The sequence below is a fragment of the Leguminivora glycinivorella genome, chromosome 10, assembly GCF_023078275.1.
Source record: "Leguminivora glycinivorella isolate SPB_JAAS2020 chromosome 10, LegGlyc_1.1, whole genome shotgun sequence".
Classification (NCBI taxonomy): domain Eukaryota; kingdom Metazoa; phylum Arthropoda; class Insecta; order Lepidoptera; family Tortricidae; genus Leguminivora; species Leguminivora glycinivorella.
This window is the reverse complement of record NC_062980.1, coordinates 22433271-22455525: the sequence shown is the minus strand read 5'-3', so window position 1 is coordinate 22455525 and position 22255 is coordinate 22433271. Positions and strand designations below refer to the sequence as shown.

Sequence of the window (22255 nt, the reverse complement as noted above, 5' to 3'; positions counted from 1 at the left end):
CCCGGCATTTGCCACGGCTCATGGGAGCCTGGGGTTCGCTTTGACAACTAATCCCAAGATTTGGCATAGGCACTAGTTTTACGAAAGCGACTGCCCTTTCTCTGCCGATGACTGTAGACTGTAATGTACACGATTAGATAATATGTTATAATTTATATTATGTATTTTTTTTATCAAGATCCTCTTTGGATCACAGAGCCATACTAGTTGTTTTTTTTTTTATAATATTCCTCAACGATTTATCTCATCTCCTTAAAGATTCAAAATAATTACATTTTGTGATAATCGTTTTATCTCAATTTATTAACTTAACAGGCTTTATGTGTCTATAAATACAAAACTTTCATGTATAAACGTTCGGTTTTATCCTTATGTAAGCCTTATTAGTAAATCATTTTCAATAGAAACTGTGAATATATGTATTTACACACAACTAGCTTTTACCCGCGGCTTCGCTCGCGTTATATTAGAAAATTGCGAAATGCTCCATAAAATCTTCTACCCCCCATGTTACAGAAGTAGGGGGTTAGAAAGAGACAAAAAGTAGCCTATGTCACTCTCCATCCCTTCAACTATCTCCACTTCCAAAATCACGCCAATTCGTCGCTCCGTTTTGCCGTGAAAGACGGACAAACAAACAGAGACACACACTTTCCCATGTATAATATTAGTATGGATGTGAGCCTTTTTAGTAAATAATTTTCAATAGAAACTACCTATACAATAACATATTTCAGCTGAGAAACAATTAACAACATAATCGACCAGCAGAACCTTTACACAATGAATATATTTCAAAAGCCCCACTAGCGAAATTTATGAACGTTCAGAAATTTCACAATGGCCTGTCAAAACATTTTACACCCATTTCGTAATTAAGTTTTTAATTTACGGCACGAATGACGCATGCACTGGAATTATTAATGGCTTTTTAATATTTGAGTGCAATCATATTATAAAGTGTATTATCATAAATAATAGTTACATCACTCTCACACACTATATGTCCTATTGCACCCAGGCTTAGAGAGAGCTATAGAAAAATCGTTCTTCCTAGGGAGTTATGAAATTTTTTACTCTACTTTTTACAATTATTTTTAACTTTTTATATTTCAAGTGGGATGAAAAAATTGTGTGTAACTCGGGGCGTCAGAATATTGCAAATTTGAGTTTGAACTTACTATCACTAGGAATATTCAACTTCCGCTCTACTTTGTGTTATTTGATTACTAAACAATGAAATATTATTACGCGAAATATTTTTCTTCTATGGGATAGGATGTGGTAATATAAAATAAATGGATACTTTATGTAAAGGCCAATAAAATCGACTCAAATTTTGTCTTTCATAATTTCCGAATAAACAAAAATATCATTCATAATGGACATAGGTACTTAGATAGGATAGACTATCGTGAGACTTATTCATATTAAGTATTTCAAATTTAAATAACGCGCATGAATACACTTTATTATTTAAGTAATAATAATTTTACTCTGTTTTTTACATCATATGCATAAAATTATTTACAACCAAATAAAGCAACCTAATTTATTTCAATCCTCGCCTTCACACAAAATAAATGTAACATTAAAAGCTACGTAACGAATTTCACACGCGAAATTTCCACAAAATACATGAAGAATATAATCTTTCCAGCATTAGGCCTTAGCAATGTGGGTAATTTGCCTCGCAAATACGAACACCGCTTGTTGCCCTTCTATAAATACGTATAAAATTTATTTTTTGGAGCCGATTCAGAATATAACATTTTGTTTTTGAGTTTTTGAGTCAGAAGTCATTATAATTATTTTTATATCGTGATTTAATCGCGTATACCTACATATTCCATTGAGAAGACTTCTGCGAGACCACGGGGACAACGCCGTCCCTGAATCCTTGCAGGTCAGATCAATATGTACGCGATTAAGTCCCGATATAAAAATGATTGTGTAATTATCCTAGAAGTCATTATATTAAAGAAATATCGTAAAGCCATTCCGTTTGTCAAAAAGTGGAAGTTCAGAAGGGATCTTTCCAGCGGGAAGCACCACTCCGGTTATTAAGGCACTGGTCCCACCGCGAGCTAGTAAGCTATGAGCTATCGGCTATAAAAACGAACAAAAGATACGCACCCCCGTGCAAATAAAAGAGACACGGCGATTTTAATAGCTCTCCGCTGGGCGAGTAACTATAAACATCGCCGTGTCTCTTTTATTTGCACGGGAGTGATTATCTTTTGTTCGTTTTTATAGCCGATAGCTCATAGCTTACTAGCTCGCGGTGGGACCAGTGCCTATACTTAACAAATAAGAAATAACAGTGAACTATCAAAACGTCATTAAAGTTTGACGTTTAAAATAACATCTGCACTGACGAGGCTGTGAAAATCGTTGCAAATTTATTGTGGATTTATTTAATTACTAGCAGCTTTCCTTAATAAAGATTGATTGACAAAGAACAGGTTTTAATTGGGCATATAATACAACTTGCACAAAGCGTACACAATTATTTTTGCGTGCACAAGTCAAGGTGGTATCAAAACAAGATTTGAACCTTGCCCAAGTGGTTGCGTCAGAATCGGCCAGTCGGACGATATAAGACGGTGTATTTATGGAACCATTCGGCTTATGTTTTATGAATATTTCATGACTCCCGTGGTTCCTACAGGATGAAAGTAATTAGAAATAAGGCATGTATGCGTACGTCGCTGAATATATAAGAACAAAATTTACATTTACACATTAATGTCGTATTCCTATGAGTACGATCGTGGTGGGTAAATATTTGTGATTTAAATTACATTTTGATTAGCACTTTAAAACCGGTTGCCTGGTTTTGACACGGTTCAATATTTACCTAAACATTTCCCAGATCCCATAAGGGATAAGTCCGCCTACATTGTATATTACTGACTCTGTAACTGTGTCTCTTTTGTTTCCTTTATGTACAATAAAGCTTATACATACATACATTTCGGGTTAAAAAAGGTGTCAGTTTTTATGTAACATTATTTAACTTTGTGTGAAATCTTGCTTTCTTCTCGGTTGATTTTGTAAATATACAGAAAAACTCTCAATGTACTAAAACAGCTTCAAAAGTAAGTTCCCCGAAGTTACATTTTTGGTTGATATTTTACATTTTTGGGTAACAGGACCACCTCTATAATTGGTATCGCCTTTGTCAGTAGACATTGAACTGACCTAACTAGCCGATCGGCCTTGGACAATGATAGTTTGGACAAAAAGGCTTATAAGCCTTTAAGTTACTATAGGGATACGACTTTTATAATGACAAGGAATGTTGTTCCAATAGTTTGTAAAGTCGAAAGTTGAGACGGACCAAAAATCTTTCATTTTTGAGACTGTAAAAGTACTACGGCAAAGTAACAAGCCAAGAGATCAATTTGGCTTCCATTAGGAATGCAGCCTTGAACAATGTCGGCCCAGGGGATCAGACGTCTGGTGAAACAATGGCAGGCTCGCTAGCCTGATTCGATTCCTGAAAGATAAGGCGCGGACATAACAGACAGATGATTGGAGCCTTTTCGAAAATTTGTTTCGCAAGATCTATGTGTCTAAAGTAATAGTTACATTACATACCTTGAAAGAGCTTAAGATACCCCATGACGCCTTTTGAGCGTTGGCGTCAAGTCAGCCAACAGAAAATGCCATCGCTTCTCAGTTACGCTAACGTTTCATCAAGCAGCATCCATAAATTTCACTAGACACTGACATACAAGAGACACTAGTGCGTTCTCTTATACTAGTTAGAGTTTGTGAGAGATCAATTCGCTGTAGCTCAGAATAATGTCGGCCCAGGGGAGCAGACGTCTGGTGAAACAATGGCAGGCTCGCTAGCCTGATTCGATTCCTGCAAGATAAGGCGCAGACATAATAGACAGGGGGATGGTCGGTAATTTCCGAATGTTAGAGCTAGGTACAAATATTGGGTTGGGGTTTTGTAGATTGGTTTGCCTGGATTTTTTAATTTTCATTTTAAATGTCTGGTGTATCGGAATGAATACTGTTTGAGGTAGCAATGATGACTGCTTGCTTATTTGGTTTATGATTTTTTTTTTAAATGTAGCGAAATATTGGCCAGCCGGTCACCAGAGTCTATAATTTACATAGACAGCTTCTCATTGTAATTCTTAAATGTGTTAATGTGATCTTTTGTTTGTTACAGGTATGGATCGGAACTATAATATTGATGGTGTTACATTGCCAGTGGCTAGTTTCGTGCTAGTAATTACTAAGGTTTGTATTGTAGGTTTCTTCGAACAAGTAGACAGAAAATAAACTCACTTGAAAGTAGGTGCCTATGCCAATACATAGTCACATCCCGGAATTGGATACTAATTAAGTTTTTTTTTTCTAAACCTAACGTAGTGTGACGAGTGTGAGAAGAAAAGTACAGAAGAGTAGTGTACTATCTGCTTCAAAAGTGCATGGCGAATTTGTCAATGAATTCATTCATAATTTCTCCTTGCACTTTTGCAGCTGATAGTAGATCAAACTTTTATCGAAAAATGAAATGAAAATGAAAATGAAAAATGAAAATGAAATATTTATTTTTCAAGTAGGCATGAACGTCAAATAAAGCTACGCCGGCTCTAACCCTACGCCTCAGCCTCGAGAAGATTTCAGTCCCCCCTCAGTTGGGAGGGGAAAGCTCATTTCTCGAAGTTACAAGTTACAATTTACAAGCGGTAGTCAATGTCTAATATGACAAGTTGGAGAGAGACTTCCGCTTGTAACTTTCAGTTTTGAGGAATGGGCCCCATGTCTAAGAACACTCCCGACTCATTCAGCTTTCAAACAGAAAATCGGTTCATTAGTTCGAAAACTATGCCACAGACGGACACACACAGACAGACACGTCAAACTTATAACACCCCGTCGTTTTTGCGTCGGGGGCTAAAAATACAACTTGAACAATAGTTACATAGGTAGGTACATACTTACATCGTAATATCATTCAACCAAGAACAAACGGGCCGCTCGCTTGTTTTTGTCCAGGGGGCCGATTTTTGAGTCTCACGGCGTTCGAATTCAGAAAATTGTCACTGAAAATAATAAGCGATTCACCGTTTTCAACCGGTATTTTAGTGACAGTGAGACTCAAAAATCGGCCCCCAGAACGTGCAAGTTGTACTAGAATGAGCTAGCTCTGAGGTGTTTTCCTTGCCCTATGATATGGGGTTCTTCAAGAAGCAGGTATTTAGGGTTCTCAAAGGTCGACAACGCATAAGTGGTTCCCCTGATGTCTCCTCCTCGTTTGCTGCCTATTTCATAAAAAAAAAATATCATTCCTGCACAAACAAACTCATTCAGAATTCCAGAGATAAGCGTGACTGTTGCCCATTCCGCACGACGGACTCCCCAAAGAGAGACGCCAAATTAGTAGAATTAACTTTTCCATTATTAATTCTTTTCTCGCTTTTGCGAATGACGTGCCATTAATTGTGAGATGTAATTACGACAGTTTTTTTGCTCGTTTTCTAATCATTTGTCCGTTAATGCCTGTGTTTTGGTAAAATAAACATTTTATCGAGGGTAACAGGAAAGTAGGTATACATCCTATTAAAGGTAGACCTTATTTTCCTGTTTGAGTTTTGACATTATATATATAAATAATATTTTTACCTATTGTATATTTACCAGCTATTAGCTTCTTCGTTTAACTTGTTTGATTACTTGATTACTGTAAGAGCTAATGTAATGGGTTCGAATCCCGGTAAGGGCATTTATTTGTGTGATATTTATTCCTGAGTCATGGTTGTTTTCTATGTATTTATTGTATGTCTTTACCATCACGGAATAATGTTGTTCCGGACCTTTCGGAGGCGTGCGCGGGGCCGAAGCCAACGCGTAGAGTCCCTTTTGAAACTTTAATGAAATGTAAGGGGTACACCGAGCGGATGTTGCCCTTGCCCGTATCATGGGACACACGCAGAGGCAGCACCCGCTAGGGTGTAAGGACTATTTGACAGTTAATGAAATCTTAAATGAACTGGGCTATTGGATGAAAGTGATGGACTAATGTATTTATTTATTATTATTAAGAGGGCTTTCGTGTTAAAAATAGTGAAATCGCAACCGAGCACTCGATCATACCGTGTGTGGTATCAAATTAAAGGGCTTTGCGAGTAGTTTATAAATATATATCACATTATAGGACTTTTTCTACTTGGTCTAACAAAATATGAGAAAATGTCCAAAAGTGGTAATAATTGTACCGGTGAAGGCTCGTTTTCAAAAAATTGGCAAAAATCAATAATAGCAATGTATAATCACTAAGGCATAACAGCAATTTAAGTAAACGTTGCAGATTAATTTAGTACAAAACTTACTTCGATGTGATGTAGATTTTCAAAGAAATTGTCACTTAATTTTAGGTAATTTCTGAAATAAATTGAATTCGCCTTAGGCTAGTTTACTCTTTTTCAAAAACTTAAAATAAAAATCTAGTCTGAAATGATTGTGGTACAGGATATACGAATTATAAATTTACCCGTTTTAATATTCAAAATTGTCTAAATTTTACAAATAAGATCGACTGATTCAGCTCTATACGTGCGTTTTTCTAAACGTGCATTAGAGAAAAATTCATAATTAATTTAGTGAGTTAGTTTTCAAAAATCCAGTCTTATAAAAATCAAGATAATAAGATGCTCTAACTGGAACTTGAATTAAATAAATCTATTGGATAACGGAAAGTGTAGTATTTCACCGACTAAAACTATCAATTTTACATTATTTTGACGTTTTTTTTGAAAGCAGCCACTGTCAGCCAACGCTCAAACCTGCCATTCCTATTAAGAGTATTTTGACTAAAAATCTACTCAAATAACTTTTACAGTACACATGCTTTGTGTGCAAACTTGCAAAAACTAGTAATTTATGTGCCTAGTTATGTGAAACTTGAAAGGTTATTATGTACCTACTGTAAAACGTACTATACACGTGTAATAATAATAACCTAACCACAAAATTTAAATTTTGAAAAAACCTCCGACCGCGACATGTTAGACCGATTTTCATGAAACATGGCTTCTTAGCCACTCCCGATTAACTCAGCTTTCAGACAAAAAAAAACTAAATCGGTTCATCCGTGCGGGAGCTACGATGCCACAGACAGACACACTCACAGACAGACACACACAGACACCCGTCGTTTTTGCGTCGGGGGTTAAAAATGGAACTTGGTTGGAAACGCTCCCTTAAGTTGTCTTTCAATATATCGCCTCTGTTTTCGAATTTGTTATTTTTCACAATCATTTCATAATGTACCACTCGAATTAGACTTGAATCTTTGATAATATCAAAAGCCCACCCTGTATATCCCCATTCTCTCACCCATATTCCATATCGTGTTAAAAGGTCCGAATGGCCCTAATTTGGATATTGGAAATAGGCTCAGCGCCATTCCATTACTAATTTATAGAGGGTATAACTCATATCAGACGGTAAGTCTTCATAAATTACTATGTGACATCCCGATACTTTTTATTATGAAACGACGAATGTTGATACCATTTTGTGTACACATACGTCGTTTTGCTTTTGGGTGGGTAGAATAGACCGCGATGTATTTAGAAATTATAGTGGAATTAGAGTATTGTTTCCAATTTATTTGATGAGATAAGTTGGTCATTCGTGATGAGGATTTATTATATAGTTGCGGTAGTAGGAAATTAGGGCACTTGTAGTAAGCAAAATGTGTGGTTTAAGTTAAAAAAATGTATATTGAAATATTATATCAGCGTGCGTTGCCGAATGAAAGTAATGATACTTTGTGTGTATACATGTACTATCAGGTGCAAAAGTGTATGGCGAATTCAATAAAAGAAAGAAAGAAAGAAAATGCATTTATTGCCACAACACGGAGTATAAGGAAAAGATTAAACAAGTTACTTAACCTATAAACTTAATACCTAAACTAAATCTTAGACTACTGTAAATGAATTCATTCATAATTTATCCATGCAATTTTGCAGTTTCCTGTACAGGTAAACTGCAGAGCTAGGTGACCCCCTTGGGACAATATTTTCGGGATGACGACTACGTAAAAAAAATGGCATTCTGTTTAGTCCGTCAGTTAGATCGTCCAAAAATACTGAACACATATTTTTCGCTTTTTCTAATTAATGAAAAATCGAGCATCAAAGTTATGGAGTGGGGGCTTCCGACGTCATTTCTAAGTAAAAACTGTACCTCGGCGTGACGTCAAGCGAAACTTCAACGCACTGTACCGTCGTCATTTTTCGTTTACGAGAAAAAAGAAAAAAATACGTGCCTAAAATTCTTTGATAATCTAACTGACGGACTAATTCGTTTTTTTTAATCGTCTCGCCTATTACGCACTATGGCTGTAAAAGCTTGTGATTCTGATTATAAATTTTTAACTTCTGATTAGCAGAAACGTCTGCAATCGATGCCACTAGGCTTAGAATAAATTTAAAAGTGGAAAATGTCTGCCTTGGGTGAGACTTGAACTCACGGCCTCTGGATCAATATTCCAGCGCTCTGCCAACTGAGCCACCAAGACTTCAACCAAGCCAGCGAAATTTTCCACTACTAAGGTCAATGGGACCCGTAGCGACATCTACCGTAAGAATGTTAAACTCTATTCTGATTATACGTTTGGAATACAAATTATGAATCCCTAAGCCTAGATTGGTTGGAGCAACGAGGGGTTCGGAATAAGGGCAAGTTAAGAATCCCACGTCGGAGTTGTGACGATTACGTAACTTCAGTGAGGTAGGGTTGTCGACAACAACAAAAAAAAAAAAAACTTTACACCACATAAACTGGTAAAGACTCTCTTGATTCTTCGGAAATGAATAGCAAAGTGCATTTTCTCTACTAGAGTGCAAAGTGATTTCATATAAATTTTAACTTGATGTCAAAAGCTGGTGTAGAATTGACGTTTACAAGATGATTTTGAATCATAAATAATGTTAAACAAATTTTGAGCACCAAGAAAGGAAGCCAAATAGCGCAATCTTAAAATAATAACATTTTCGTCTCAGGTAATGCGAATTTATGATAGTCAGGTTTACTGAGTGATGGTCTAAGGAATATTAATGGATTTAATTATTCCAGGTAGCAAATTACATGAAATTAACCGGGTACGTAGCCAAATGCACAAACGATTACGATAATATCGTTATCGTTGCTATCTCTATCACCTTCCCGTCAGTATAATAAAGAGTACTGTCGTACAGTATGGCCACTCCCGCTCCCCGCTGTAAGTGCAGCCGTCCCGCAAAAACGCGACCAGTCGCACATAGGCGTCCATATCTCACTCATACAAGCATGGCACGCGTTCACCTACACGAGCTTAGACTGTGTGCGTAGGAACGCGCCTCTTTCAAATATTTGATCTCCATTGTCCGAGGTGTGATTCCGTTAATATTGGGGTGACAGAGTCAGACAGCGTTTCGATCGGCGTCTGGCGTCAACGATTGTCATTTTGGCTAGGCCGGGTGGTCTGCCTGAATAGTAAATCTAGCCACTGGGGTATTAGATGCCGAGAATATTAGTTTATTAGTAAGTACGTGCGGGATTGCTTTAACTAGTGCTTTTAGACTGTCTAATTTAACTAGCTCTGCTCTTATTAACAGTGTTTCCTCAGTTGAATTTTAAAAAGCTTGAGAGTGCGCGACTCCAGCTTAGTATGGTTTTGATTAGTGATGGACCGAATACGGAATTTGCCGAATACGAATATTCGGCCAAACATTCGGTTCAGAAGTTACAAAACCGAACATTCGGCCGATTATTCGGTCGAGCCATATTTTAAATCCTGGCTTAGAGTTAAAAAAGTTTGAATGAGTGGTAATGGGTACACTTTTATCTTAATACGAAGGCTTTTAATGTTCGTATAATTTAGTGCATAAGAAAATTTTGGTTTTTGTTTCTTAAGATACGTTTTTTTTACTTGTTTTACAAAATTATTGTATTTTATATTTTAACGCATTTTTGACTCACTTTGATAGTTCCTTAGAATGCTGAAATAGGATGTCATCCGATGAATAACGAAACAACTTACGCTATTTATTTATTTTGTTTATTCGGTAAATATTCGGCAATGTAACCGAACTATTCGGCCGAATACGAACATTGAAAACTTACCGAATTTGCCGAATACCGAATATTTAAATATCTAAATATTTATATTTACCGAATATTCGGCCCATTTCTAGTTTTGATGTAGATTGATCGATCAAGATTGTATCAAATTCATATCTAAAAATCTGGATCAAAAACGATATGACATTCATATAGGGCTTACAAATTACAGTTTGTAAAACTCTATAGCCGCATAGATTTCTTAGTAATGCAGAGTAGACGAGACGACTTCTCTTGTCACAGGGTTACTTTATAAAAGGACCGTTCGAAATTAACATAGTGAATCTTAGTAGGTACATCTTGTTCATTATGACCTTAAAAGTCATTATGCAAAATATTGTCTTCGGTTAACGCGATAGTTACTCATGAAATAAAACTATGGAAACGGATTTACAATTCATCCCGACGTTTCGAACACTTTACAGCATTCGTGGTCAACGGGTGACTGAGGAAAAATTACAATGTGCAAAAGCTACCCACATACAAGAAATATTAATGAACCATGACCATAAATAATATAGATTTCTAAGGCAGGTTCACACACTATAAATAAAGCTAATTATACAATATTTAAAAAAAGTATAAAGCTAGTTATACAATATTCAAAAAAATTACCATTACTATGTTAAAAAACAATTAATTAATTAATCGACACAAAATTGACAAAAACAAACTGCAAATGAAACGTCAGGATGAATGGTAAATTCATTATATACGATTTAATCAGTTTCCATAGTTTTATTTCATTAAGCAAACTTTGATGGGCCTTTTTATTTCAACGCGTACGTCATATTCAGCGTACCTTTTATCGAAAATGTCTTCTAGAACATACTGCGTCTGACAAAACATTTTCAAACAACCTATGATATGACCCGAAAAAAGAAATCTATGAAAATAATGTTGTTTGTCCTTCAGAGTAAATTATGTTAGGTATTATTGTTTCCTGGCGTGCCATAACAATAATAAACAAACCGTTGATCCATTCTCAATTGAAACTAGCGATCCAACTATTAACATCCTTGATACCCCATTATTTCTCCGAGCCACCGTAAGCCGGCGTTCTCCAATTTCTAGCACATTCAATTGCCAAAAGTGACAACCGTAAGCCGGTATGACGAGTTGACGACCCTTGTCAAAACTGAACGCCGCCGTTAGAGTTAGTTTCCCCTTATTCTTAACTCTGTTCAAATGTTCAATTTGCTTTTACGTACTTTTCCTGTACCATTTAAGTAATTAAAAAAAATCATAATTAAGTCATTAAATAAAAACTATGGAAACGGATTATATCGCGTATAATGAATTTACAATTCATCCCGACGTTTCGAACACTTTACAGCATTCGTAGTCAATGGGTGACACCCGTTAACCACGAATTGCGGTATCGCTATCGCGGTAACCGAAGACAATGTCATAATAAAGATTTAGATAAAAGGTAGGTACCTACTGTAAAAGGTTCTACATTCACAGAGATAAGTCAGAAGTTATTTTACTTAATACGCATCGCGCTGAATTTCAAATCAAATCAGTATCGTATTTCAAGAATCTAAACACTCATCTTATTTATCTAGATTACTGTAGATTCTAGAATTCGTATGTAAATTTGATCATGGATATTATAGTTCATCTATTGATTACAATTTTAGTTTGCAGTTTACATTTGCAGCTCAAACAATCAAATCAAAGACAGACTAGGACATTTATTTATGTAGTATTATTCCCAATATATTTATACTATTTACCTATCTATTTATTGCATTAATTGGACGTCTAAATTGGCTAAATTACGTAGCAATAAATACATGTTTTTACACTTTCAAACGATCAAAAGTATTTGAACACTTTCAGCGGAAAGTGTCAACCCTACCATGAAAACCCATGTCAAGAGTATGACGTCACAGCTCACAGCCTACATTCGTAAAGCGTTTTGTTTCTTCTGTGAGCCCAGCACTTGACCCTTACGGTGCTGAGAAATCGAACACTATAAGCATTTCGTATTTTGTTTTTAGTAAGGTTCCGTATATAAAAAGTGAAAAGGAAACGAAACTATTCCATTTCCTAATGTCGGTCAGTTTTATTTAGTTTGTTAATATTAGTCTAAATTAACTTACTATAGTACTTTTTTTTATAGTCATATAGGAATAAGTAAGGGTAAAGTTGTAACTCCGTACATCAGTAAACGAGAGTTATTTATATAGGTATAGTTATAGTGACATCTAGCGACAATCACGCGTCAAATAGCGTGAATTATCATACCACTACTCGATACTAGGTGTCAATAGTGTCTCGTCTGCCAAACATTATTTTATATTAGAACAGTTTACAACTTATATTACAAGCAGAAGGAATTGAAAACAGAATACTGATTTATGCTATTGTAATATTAGCTAAAAATTGGTGAGCATTAGACTCTTCATTCGTCGCGATATCTATTGACAAGTAGCAGAGTACTGATAATTTACGCTAGTTGACGCGTGATTGTCGCTAGATGTCACTATAACTATGCCTATATAAATATAAAGTTTACTATTCAAACTTTAAGAAGATATATCAATATGAACTCTATCTCTGGATACCTACGCTATAGATCATATATTGTATGTTACGGTCCAAGGTCATATTTTTGTTAGAAGAAAGTTTGAAGCTAATAATGCGATCCATATCGTATAAAGAGCTAAATTTTGAAGTATTATAGATAGATAGATAGATAGATAGATATACGTTTATTTGTTTGTCACAATACACACAGAATACACAAAAGAAATAAGTTACAAAAAAGAATTAGAATACATAATAAGCAAATTGGAAAACAGGAAATTACACAGATTTTTACAATAGCGTACTATGATACTGTGCGCGTCGCAACAAGACAAAAGGGTCACGGCTCAGTATTACGCTACGCCCTGAGGCAGCAGCACTGATATTCTGCCGGAACCGGATCAGATCACGATAACACATAATTGATTGAATAAGAAATATTGTAAAGAGATGAAATTATATACCTAAAATATCTATAAATAATTGCCTATGAAACGAGTGAGATGAATGCTATGATGAAAAGAAATGTGTGTTTGATCTGTTAGATCGATAGATAGTAAAATAATTGCTACAGCTAGAGCTAAACCTGAAGCTAAATCCGGTAATCTGCAACCAGGTAGCCATAAGGGATACCCAAACTTTGTTTTTCTAAAAGACATTTTTTAAAATGACGTTTAAAAGTAAATTTAGTTTTAATTTGACGAATCGGGGGCGGGATATTGTTCCAGCACCTGGTTGCGAGATACCGGAAACAGCCTGTAAAAGCAACAGTTTTGTGAGGGTGAGCTTCTAGGAGACATCGCCTGGTAGACCGTGTACCATGTCGTTCATGGAAAGAGGATATGCGTATTTTAGAGAATAAGTAATTATACATATTTGAACACTAAGTTAAGGCACTGATCCCACCAAAAGCGACTAAGCTATGAGCGATCGGATATAAAAACAAACAACATTTATTTATTTATTTCTTTAGTCCTCCTGTGTAGGTAAATAAAAGAGGCACGAGCAAATTACAGTTCGTCGCCGAGCTATGAGCTACAAATCGCTCTCTCTCTCTTTTATTTACATATGAGCTACTATATTTTGTAATTTTTTATAGCCGATAGCTCATAGCTTACTCGGTTTTGGTTTGACTTGTGACTAAAGCAGTTCAGTAGTAGGTAGCTCATCGCTGGAACTAATAGCAAAAAAATTTTTAGGACAATATGGTATAGATGTGGAATTTTTTTTAAATCCGAAAAGCGCTTTTTCAGATATATCTCTATCCTTACGCATTGAAATATAAATAAATTTATAAAATATGGATATGTCACAACACAATCCTCAGCTATGACGACCCTCATCACGGCGTGACGTCACAGCCCACATTGCGAGCCCTGATTGTATGATCGCTTTAAACAATTCTATGAGCCTCTGAATATACTTATGGAGTTATGGTCTTATAATAAAAATCTACATCCATATTGTAAGTTCTCTGTAGTACGCTTAGGGGTGATTTAAGCAAATGGCCTGCATATATTATGGCCGCTGTACACACATGGCCAACAGTTCCACCAACCCCCTTGGCCATGTGTGTAGAGGGCTACTTGGCCGTAAGTTGGCAGTTGGCGCTTGCGCTTGCCGGCCAACCGATTCGTGTCGGTTTTTTGTCCACACATCAAAGGATCTTGGCGCCAATGGCCAACTGCGTTTACACGTTGGCGCTTCATTCAGTTGGTCGTCAGCCGTCAGAGAGGACAGTAGTGATATATTTACGAAAATAATAAGTTTATCTATGCCAATAATAGTGTAGATTTTAGGAAATAAAATAACCTTGCAAATGTTTAATGTATTTCCTAAAAAAGATAAATGTTCTTATCAGAATATTCAAAAAATTGTTAATATTGCAAATAATTTAATTTTACTACGGGGTTATTATTTTTTAATATTTTTTTTCTGACAACGTCTATGACCAAGAATTTCCTAGATTTTTTCATTACACGTCCATCTTTCATGAAGAGCCAATGCCAAGTGATTGGTTCGCCAATGTGTAAACAGCGGCTCTTATCTTGGCCAAGGGGTTTCACAAAGGGCTGGTGGAACCGTTGGCCATGTGTGTACAGGGGCCATTAAAAAATCTTTTATTAGGTATATCGTCACTTCTTTTAAAAAATCTCGTATCTCACGCTGTTCCTCAAAGTTAAAACGCAGTAAGTCTATATGCATTCCATATATACTTACTACAATTTTCTTTTCATTGACAAGTTTTTTAAAAAGTAGTGACGATATTCAAATTTAGAACGTTCTGTTTAGAAGAAGGAATCAATTTGTGATTGGAGTTTAGCTCTCAGTCATTTGTTTCGTTTCAAATATCGAACTATCAAACACTACTTGATTTTACCTCTTAGCTGAATCCTAGTATAAATGTGCATTTTCAAAAATTAGAACCTAAAATTAGTTAAAGCCGTTAACAAAAATTCACTCGACGTCAGTTTTGTGACGACAATTAAGCATGAAATTTCAATAAAAAATATTAATAATATTGCTTTTGTGTTAATTACTTACATAAACTATAAGCAATAATTTACATTTAAAACATGAAAAAAAAATGGTTTTTTAGACAAATTTTATTCTTAATTGTCGTCACAAAACTGACATCGAGTTCATTTTTTTTTGTTAACACAATGTCACTAATTTTGAGTTCCATTTTCTGAAAACGCCCAAATATCAAGTAAGTGATGCTAAAGCCTCAAATAACGGAATGCGTACAACCCTAGGTATGACGACCCTCGTCACGGTGTGACCCAGCCCACATTGCGAACCCTAATTGTATCGTCGGCTTCAACAATCCAATGATCTTTTATACTCTACAGATGAGGGTAACCCGATTTCTATTTTTTTTATATTTATTTAGTTGACTACTTAAGAGAAGTATTTGGCAGGTATTCGGTTTCATTTCATCCTCACTTGTCTTCTAATTGGTGTCCTCCAATATTATTTAATATTTATTTATTATTCTAATTGCTCAAAAAGTCGAAATTTACCTAATAGTTAATAAACACATTCAAGTAGGTATATTATTTTATTTATTGAATTATTATACAGTTGACAAATATTACAATTTATCAGAGGCCCTGCAAAACTGTTTAACAGTTTGACTGCAGGATAAGAGTATCTTGTTAAAAATAATTACAGGAAGTATAATTAATATCTAATTAAATTTAAAATTAGGACTTAACAAGTTTCTATGGCAGGCTATTTAATAAATACATCTTTAATATTGTCTTCGGTTACCGCGATAGTTACTCATGAAATAAAACTATGGAAACGGATTAAATCGCGTATAATGAATTTAAAGTAAGTAAAAAAAAAAAAAGTTCATCCCTCAAATTTAAATTCATTATAGGTACGCGATTTAATACGTTTCCATAGTTTTATTTCATAAATACATCTTCAATAATTTTCTCTTAAATTTATGCTTGTTTGGTTTGAGACGGATGTCCACAGGTAAACTATTGAGAGTGTATGGTAAACGCTTTTTTAGAGTTGTGTCACCGTAATAGTTGGTAACTCTAGGCACTTATAATATTGTTTCAGTATCTTAACTTAAAAACACATTGATGAACGTCTGCCTTAAGTTCGTAAAATGAAGGTCAGAGACGTATTTTACTAGACCATAACTACCACCAAAAATTACCCTAATAAAAATGTAATTTTATACTTTCGTCGTAAATGCGGACTTTTTCTGTGTAGGAATATTATTAAACTTTCTTGTAAAGCCATAAGATCTACTATTGGTTAAATTTTTAGTACCTATAATATAATATGGAATGAAATAGCCTTCAGAAGGTCAAGTTTAATGTAAGTACGAGTCTCATAAAAGATCTATTTTCAAGGTATACTTATATGTCGTTAGATATGTAACAAAATGATGCCTACATTTCGTTTTGAAGGATGAACGGTCAGCTGTTGTAATGTTCGTAGCATAGATCTGGCCCCGTAGCCGAATGGCATTTCTCCGACGCCAAACGAAAGCGATACGCCGCTGGCTCTGTCGCGCCAATACGCAAGCGCGACAGAGATAGATATCTACTAGCGCTTCGTTTCGTGAGCGTTTCGTGAGCGATTGTGCCATTCGGCTAGCCACCCTGATATGAGCTACAATTCGCTCGCTCTCTTTTTAACCGACTTCAAAAAAGGAGGAGGTTCTCAATTCGACTGAATGTTTTTTTATTTTTTTATTTTTTTTTTATTTTTTTTTTGTATGTATGTTACTCGATATCTCCGAGAATCGTCGACCGATTTTCAAAATTTTTTTTTTGATTGAACCGGTATAACCCCGAGATGGTCCCATTGGCACCATGTCAGGGTCTGATGATGGGATCCTGGAGAAATCGAGGGAACTCTTCAAATGTTATAGGCACATGTAATGTTTTTAGTCTATTTTTCAAAGGTACACCAGTATTTACGTCTGATGGTAATAATTTTATGTGGCTGAGCTGATGATGGAAGGTCAACTCCTCAATGGTTAGGAGTTAAAGGATAATTCTTTCACTACTGTACATGTATTCAGACTGATACATATAATATCACTAGGAACCACTAAAAATCAACAAATAAATAAACTTTTTAACAAAAAATAAAACCGCCTTCAAAAATAAGCGCGTTACAAAACACGGAGAAACTAAAAAGTCAAAAATAATAAACCTTTCAATTCAGATTTCTTATCGTATTGCAATAAGCTAAACATCCAAATTATAAACAAATCAATTATTTTTGGAGTCGGTACCAGCCTGTGTATGGTTGGGTGGGGCAAACAGGCAATAGCAAGGCGACGAATAGGTCTGGTACCGACTACAAAAATAATTGATTTGTTTATAATTTGGATGTTTAGCTTATTGCAATACGATAAGAAATCTGAATTGAAAGGTTTATTATTTTTGACTTTTTAGTTTCTCCGTGTTTTGTAACGCGCTTATTTTTGAAGGCGGTTTTATTTTTTGTTAAAAAGTTTATATTTACACGAGAGCGACTACGGACTAGCTCCGCTCCGGTTAAGTAGCCGTACTATAACATTTAGAACCCCAAGAAATGGCAAGCAAAGTATTTTTTCATCACATTTGCTGTTTATAGGTATCATTGCGTCTACGTGTACTGAAGCATAATGTACTATTTTATTCCCAAGGGAATAATGGATTTAGTTTTAAAAATTAATACAATCCGTACAATACTCCAGGCAAAGGATGTTTTAATCAGCCAAGGATTTTTGTTACACAACCAAAATGTAACTATTAAGCTATAAAAGATATTATACGGTATGAAAAATGCATTTTTTTTATGTTTTAGAATTATTTCAGCGTGTTTTGCATTTATTTCCTAAATTTAACTCAGATAAATCGTTATAATTTACAATCTGACAATATGTTCTCGACTCGCGATTGACCGTGTGCCAGCGCGAGGCGCCCACCGTTGCCTAGCAACGAAGAGTACAACAAATCAAAATTAATGAATGAATGATAAATAAGTGAAAATTTAGTTCAATTATATGATTTATATGCTTTTTTGAACATTGCATCTAAATTAATATGCAGGATTTTCGAGTTTGTTTTCGTTCAAAAAGTGTTTGTTATCAAACACAATGGAATTTAATATGAATAATCTGATATAGATGAAGATACGCTACTGATCTTTGCGCCGTCTTTGCTTTGAAGGTTTTGCCTTATGACTTTTTTTTGGATTTTTCTCTCAAATGTGATGAAAAACATTGTGTGTAACTCAGGAGGTAAGGATATTAAATACTCGTGTCTATATTCACTCCAGCCTGCGGCTGTCGTGAATATATCAATTCAGGACACTCGTATTTAATGACCCCCTTACCTCCCTTGTTGCACAATGTACTATTATATTACCTAAGTATTGTTTACTCCATACAATTTTCTTCTTATAGCAAGATAGCCAAGAAATCATAACATATACATTTGTAGATGCATTAACCGATAAACCGGTGCAGTAACAACAATGTGAGGCTGATACCGGTAATGCCCCGTTTCCGTCCCTAGGGCGTCTTTTGAGAAGAGCGGGATTTGGAATTCTGAAATCTGATTTTGCTTTATAGTACTTTGAAAGATTTTATAAATAATAAATAAATATTGGGGACGCCATACACAGATCAGCTTAGCCCCAAACTAAACAAAGCTTGTATGTACTATGGGTGCTAAGCGACGATATACATACTTAAACTTACTCTTGAAACTAGTAGTTGAGAAGTAAATTAGTATTTAAGTCAAAATCACAGAGGTACATAAATCAGATAAAAACATACTTAAATAGATAGATACATATGTACATATATACATAGAAAACATCCATGACTCAGACCGGTCGTCACATTTTATAGTTTTAATAAAGTTATTTATAAGTAATTACATGTTTTGAAAACTTCTTCAGAAATATTTGAATGTTTACAAATACGTAAGATGCATAGGGTAATTTCGAAAGTCGTCTAATTTCAAAGTCGTAAAAAAACACCATTATTTCCATCATATCAAGATTCCCCTTTCGAAATTACCCCAGCATTTCTGTCATTCGTAATTACCCTAATGCACCTTAGTTAAAAAGAAAACTATAATTATATTGCTCACTTCTCACAGACATAGTATAGAAATTACGGCAGAGTAGATATAAAAAAGAAAAAAAAAATAGAGTAGGTGTAGGACATTTAAACAGCTGAAGAGCGATTTCTTCCAGGTGTCATGCAAAACATCTGAACGTATACACGGTGAAATAAAAAACACCGTTCAAACTTTGCATAGTGACTTTTGAGGCAAAAACTTTTATTGGGTTGGTAAGAAAGTAATGAGCGAATCATAACCAATATTGTAATTTTTATTTAATTTATTATTTTAATCATTTATCAAAAATATAACGGCCTTCGTTATCTACTACTTGTCTCCATCGTTCTGGTAAAGAATGAATAGCATCGCCGAAGAAGTTCTTAGGTTTAGATTCAAAAAACTCAGCTATGTACTGTCGTAGATGGGCTTGATCATCGAACTTTTTTTCATTCAAGGCATTGCTTAGCGATCTGAACAATGCGTAATCCGTAGGTGCCAAGTCTGGAGAGTACGGTGGATGAGGTATCACTTTCCAACCTAGCTCCAATAGCTTTAGCCGAGTCACTTTTCCAATGTGTGGGCGAGCATTGTCGTGTAAGAATAAAACTTTAGCATGCTGTGGACGATTCTGACAGATTTTTTGGTTTAAATTTTCAAGCTGATTACAGTATACTGATGCGGTAACAGTCATTCCACTTGGTTGGAGTTCCCAGTGAATAATACCATGAATATCCCACCAAACGGACAGCATAACTTTTTTCGGGTGAGGCTCTGTTTTTGGTGCCTCTATTCCTTTTTCGTTTGGAGCTAGCCACTGACGTTTGCGTGTGTGATTTATATATAAGACCCATTTTTCATCTCCAGTGATAAGATGGTCCAACCAGTTGAATGTGCGACGAAAAGACAGAAGTTGTATGCAGATATCGGCACGGCGGTTTAGTTGATCTCTATCAAGTTCGTGCGGTATCCAAACACTGTATTTGTAGTTTTTTCCCAACTCGTGTAAATGTGTTTCTATGGTGACATGAGAGCAGCCTAACTCGGTAGCAAGAGTACGACTCGTTAGCCTCGGATCTCCTTCAATTAAGGTTTTTAATTTGGCTACATCAATCTTCACCGGTCGACACGACTTAGGTTGATCTGATAATGAAAAGTCGCCACTACAAAACCGCTGGAACCATTGTTTCGCCGTGGCCTCAGACACAACTTCAGGAGCAACACGCTGACATATATTACGCACTGCTTCGGCGGCTGAATGGCCAGACTGAAATTCATATAGTAAGCAATGCCTTACATGCACTTTTAATTCGTCCATTTTCTTCCTTATATTAGCTCGGCGACAGCTAGTGAATGACTGACGAGAAACTGTGCGACTCGCCCTTTATATACTTTCGACCATAGAAGATTCTAGAACTCTCTCAAAAATTTTATGTGGAATTCAATCGATCGCTCATTACTTTCTTACCAACCCAATATTATGAGACCAATGCTGAAATCGCAAAAAAAAATCTATGAACTAGCTCATTTTTATGAACTAGCGAATTTTTTTTTGCGATTTCGGCATTGGCTCCATAGTAAAAGTTGTGCATTATGACCTCAAAAGTCACTCTGCAAAGTTTGAACGATTCCTTTTATTTCATCCTGTATAGTCTTTCGATGTGGTATTAATTAATATTACTTAGCTTGTATAGCTTCCATCCAATATCAAAACGATATCCAAGCGCTCGCCATTAGGCGTGCCAGAAGTAAAAAGTTACAGTACTAAAGAACTATCAAGGTCGACTGAAGAAACAAAATATACTCTCTCAAACAAGTCTATCAGTAAATAAGAACAAAGAAAACTATAGGTATCCTTTTCTCTAGCACCCTAAAGAAAAGGATGCATATAGTTTTCTTTGTTCTTATTTACTGACAGACTTGTTTGACAGAGTAGGTAGGTATATAAACGATATCCAAGGGGCCTGTTCGCCAGAAGGCCTGCCAGAAGTAAAAAGTTACAGTACCAAAGAACTCTCAAGGTCAACTGGAGAAACAAATAGCCGATGGGCCCCTTTAATGAGCTAAATGAACAATTGACTGTCAACCCAATATCAATCATGTTCTTTCTAGCGAAATGATTCAACCGATGACGATTGGCTCCTCCGAACTCCGAATCACATAAGATTAATGAGAGTTGTGTGAAGGATGACTGCTTTGATGATTGCTGCTATTTGTCTTGTTAGTCATGCTAGTTGATAAAATGTTGCGTTGAACATGTGTAAGGTAATATGAGTATGTGTCATTCGTGTTCTTAATCTTGTTACCGAATAAGTTTCGATTATCAAAAATAGAAAATGTAAGTGCATTTCAATCAGGTACCTATACCAGGTACGCAGGGTACAAGCAGGGAAATACCTTGGTCATATTTACGATAACCTAACCAAAAAATTAAAATTTTGAAAAAACCCCCGACCGCGACATAGTGGACCAATTTTCATGAAACATGGCTAAGAACACTCCCGACTAACTCAGCTTTCAGACAAAAAAAACGAAATCTAAATCGGTTCATCCGTTCGGGAGCTACGATGCCACAGACAGACACACACACAAACAGACAGACAGACAGACAGACAGACAGACAGACAGACAGACAGACAGACAGACAGACAGACAGACAAACAGGCAGACAGACACGTCAAACTTATAACACCCCGTCGTTTTTGAAAATCGTATAGGTAATCAAAATATTATTTTACTAAAAGAAAAGAAACAAACGAGAACCGAACAAAGTGTCCTAATGAAATATAAATCAGAATGAATGTTATTTATTAGGTATAATAACCCTGTAAGCTTAAACAGACCGGTCTTCACAGACAGCACCCGTTCACGAGTATGACGCGTATCTCAGCCATCGCCTCCCTCAACCTTCATTCGGAAAAGTGGCGACCCGATCAACGACGCCACGACAGTTGTTTAAGGACATAATTTTCATTGAAACGAAATGAACAGAC

General features: G+C 35.7%; 1 protein-coding gene and 1 non-coding gene across 2 annotated transcripts in view; one reads left to right on the top strand and one right to left on the bottom strand.

The window, feature by feature from the left end:
- Positions 1-22255, top strand: part of LOC125230082 (G-protein coupled receptor Mth2-like) — a 190000-nt gene that overhangs the window by 77003 nt on the left and 90742 nt on the right. The window lies entirely within an intron of this gene.
- On the bottom strand, positions 8482-8554 carry Trnan-auu. The gene has a single exon. It is a non-coding gene; the product is annotated as a tRNA-Asn (tRNA).